Consider the following 3,650-nt stretch of genomic DNA (forward strand, 5'->3'; position numbering starts at 1 on the left):
TTAGACTTCGTTGTTGCATGATATATGTTACTTTGTGCTCACTACTAAATCACAAATCATTGTTAAATAAAATTGGCTTTGATATACCTTGGGATCCGGGTGGATTCACTACTTGAGCACTATATGCCTAGCTTAATGGCTTTAAAGAAAGCGCTGCCAGGGAGACAACTTGGAAGTTTTAGAGAGTCATTTATTTATGTTGAGTGCTTTTATATAGTTTAAAAAAAAGAGGGGAACCCAAAACTTTTCAAAAAGGAAAGTGAAAGTCAGAGAGACAAGCATTGTTGAAGTGGGGGAGCTCCTTGAACTTTGTTCATGCTCACGGAAACTTTGTGAATCTTGATTAAAGAAACTTTTCAACAAAAATAATTATCCCCTTGTACAATTCCATTGTATTATAAAAATAATGTTCCAAGATTTGCCTTTAGGATGTTTACATTGCTTGTTGGTTTGTGCGGTGCAGAACAGAAACTTTGGCTGTAGTGCGTGATTTTACATTTTTTACTGGAACAACAAACGGTTCTGAAACTTTTTGCACCGCCTTTCGATACAAATTATTTATTTTTCCTAATTTTTCAGAATTTTTGGAGTACCAGAAGTATGGTGAATGTTCAGATTACTACAGAGTGTCCTGTTTAAGACATATTCTGTTTTTGATGCATAGTTTGCTTGTTTTGATGAAACTATCAATTTCTATCAGTGGATTAAGCCATGGAAAAGTTATATTACAGTAGCTACAATGCAAAAACAAAATATTAGTTGGTTTGCAACAGTACTTAGAGTAGTGATTTGCTTTATTATACTAACGGATCTTACCGAACTTTTTGTTAAGTTTTGTGTGATTGAAGTTTTCAAGTTTTGGGAGAGATCACGATGGATGAAGGAATAAGGAGTGGCAAAAGCCTAAGATTGGGGATGCCTGAGGAACCCCAAGGAAATATTCAAGGACCCCGAGCAACCAAGCTTGGGGATGCCCCGGAAGGAATCCCCTCTTTCTTCTAACAATCATTGGTAATTTTACTTGAAGCTACATTTTTATTCGTCACATGATATGCGTAAATCTTGGAGCGTATTTTGCATTTAGTTTTCACTTTTCTTTGATGCACCATGCTGGTATGAGATAGTCCTTGGTTGATTTACATAATGCTCATTGCACTTCACTTATATCTTTTGAGTATGGCTTTATAGAATGCTTCAGGTGCTTCACTTATATCTTTTGAAGTTTGGATTGCTTGTTTCTCTTCACATAGAAAACCGCCATTTGTAGAATGCTCTTTTGATTCACTTATATTTGTTAGAGCATGGGCATATATTTTGTAGAAAGAATTAAACTCTCTTTCTTAACTTATATCTATTTAGAGAGATGACAGGAACTGGTCATTCACATGGTTAGTCATACAATCCTACATAAAACTTGTAGATCACTGAATATGATATGTTTGATTCCTTGAAATAGTTTTGCGATATAAAGATGGTGATATTAGAGTCATGCTAGTGGGTAGTTGTGGATTGTAGAAATACTTGTGTTGAAGTTTGTGATTCCCGTAGCATGTACGTATGGTGAACCGTTATGTAACGAAGTTGGAGCATGAGGTATTTATTGATTGTCTTCCTTATGAGTGGCGGTCGGGGATGAGCGATGGTCTTTTCCTACAAATCTATCCCACTAGGAGCATGCGCATAGTACTTTGTTTCCATGACTAATAGATTTTTGCAATAAGTATGCGAGTTCTTTATGACTAGTGTTGAGTCCATGGATTATACACACTGTCACCCTTCCATCATTGCTAGCCTCTTCAGTACCGTGCATTGCCCTTTCTCACCTCGAGAGTTGGTGCAAACTTCGCCGGTGCATCCAAACCTCGTGATATGATAAGCTCTATCACACATAAGCCTCCTTATATCTTCCTCAAAACAGCCACCATACCTACCTATCATGGCATTTCCATAGCCATTCCGAGATATATTGCCATGCAACTTCCATCATCATCATATACATGACTTGAGCATTTATTGTCATATTGCTTTGAATGATCGTAAGATAGCTAGCATGATGTTTTCATGGCTTGTCCGTTTTTTATGTCATTGCTACGCTAGATCATTGCACATCCCGGTACACCGCTGGAGGCATTCATATAGAGTCATATCTTTGTTCTAGTATCGAGTTGTAATATTGAGTTGTAAGTAAATAAAAGTGTGATGATCATCATTATTAGAGCATTGCCCCAAAAAGAAAAAGAAAAAAGAGAGGCCAAAGAAGCCTAAATAAAAAAAGGGGGCCAAAGAAGCCCACCAAAAAAAAGAAAAAAAGGGGGCAATGTTACTATCCTTTTACCACACGTGTGCTTCAAAGTAGCACCATGTTCTTCATATAGAGAGTCTCTTGAGTTATCACTTTTATATACTAGTGGGAATTTTCATTATAGAACTTGGCTATATTCCGATGATGGGCTTCCTCAAATGCCCGAGGTCTTCATGAGCAAGCAAGTTGGATGCACACCCACTTAGTTTTCAGTTTGAGCTTTCATACACTTATAGCTCTTAGTGCATCCGTTGCATGGCAATCCCTACTCCTAGCATTGTCATCAATTGATGGGCATCTCCATAGCCCGTTGATTAGCCACATCGATGTGAGACTTTCTCCTTTTTGTATTCTCCACACAACCTCCACCATCATATTCTATTCCACCTATAGTGCTATGTCCATGGCTCATGCTCATGTATTGCATGCAAGTTGAAAAAGTTTGAGAACGTCAAAAGTATGAAACAATTGCTTGGCTTGTCATCGGAGTTGTGCATGATTTGAATGCTTCGTGTGGTGAAGATGGAGCATAGCCAGACCATATGATTTTGTAGGGATAAATTTCTTTGGCCATGTTATTTTGAAAAGACATGATTGCTTTATTAGTATGTTTGAAGTATTATTGTCTTAATGTCAAAAGAGAGACTATTGCTTTGAATCACTCGTGTCTTAAAATTCATGCCATAATTAGATTACATGATCAAGATTATGCTTGGTAGCATTCCACATCAAAAATTATCTTTTTTTCATTTACCTACTTGAGGATGAGCAGGAATTAAGCTTGGGTATGCTCATATGTCTCCGTCATATCTATAATTTTTTATTGTTCCATGCCAATATTCTACAACTTTCATATACTTTTGGCAACTTTTTATACTATTTTTGGGACTAACATATTGATCCAGTGCCCAGTGCGAGTTCCTGTTTGTTGCATGTTTTTTGTTTCGCAATAAATCCATATCAAATGGAGTCCAAACGGGATAAAAACTAACAGATATTTTTTGGAATATATGTGACTTTTGGGAAGAAAACTCAACGCGAGACGACGCCTGAGGGGGCCACGAGGCAGGGGGCGCGCCCCAGGGGGTCAGGCATGCCCTGGGCCCTCGTGGACACCCCGTAAGGAGGTTGATGCCCTTCTTTTGCCGAAAGAAAGCTAATATACGGATAAAAATCGTGTCCAAAATTCTGCCCAATCGGAGTTACGGATCTCCGGGAATATAAGAAACGGTGAAAGGGCAGAATAAGCCAACGCAGAAACAGAGAGAGACAGAGAGACATATCCAATCTCGGAGGGGCTCTCGCTCCTCCCATGCCATGGAGACCAAGGACCAGATGGGAAACCCTT

This window comes from Triticum dicoccoides, chromosome 2A (genome assembly GCF_002162155.2).
Source record: "Triticum dicoccoides isolate Atlit2015 ecotype Zavitan chromosome 2A, WEW_v2.0, whole genome shotgun sequence".
NCBI classification, from domain to species: domain Eukaryota; kingdom Viridiplantae; phylum Streptophyta; class Magnoliopsida; order Poales; family Poaceae; genus Triticum; species Triticum dicoccoides.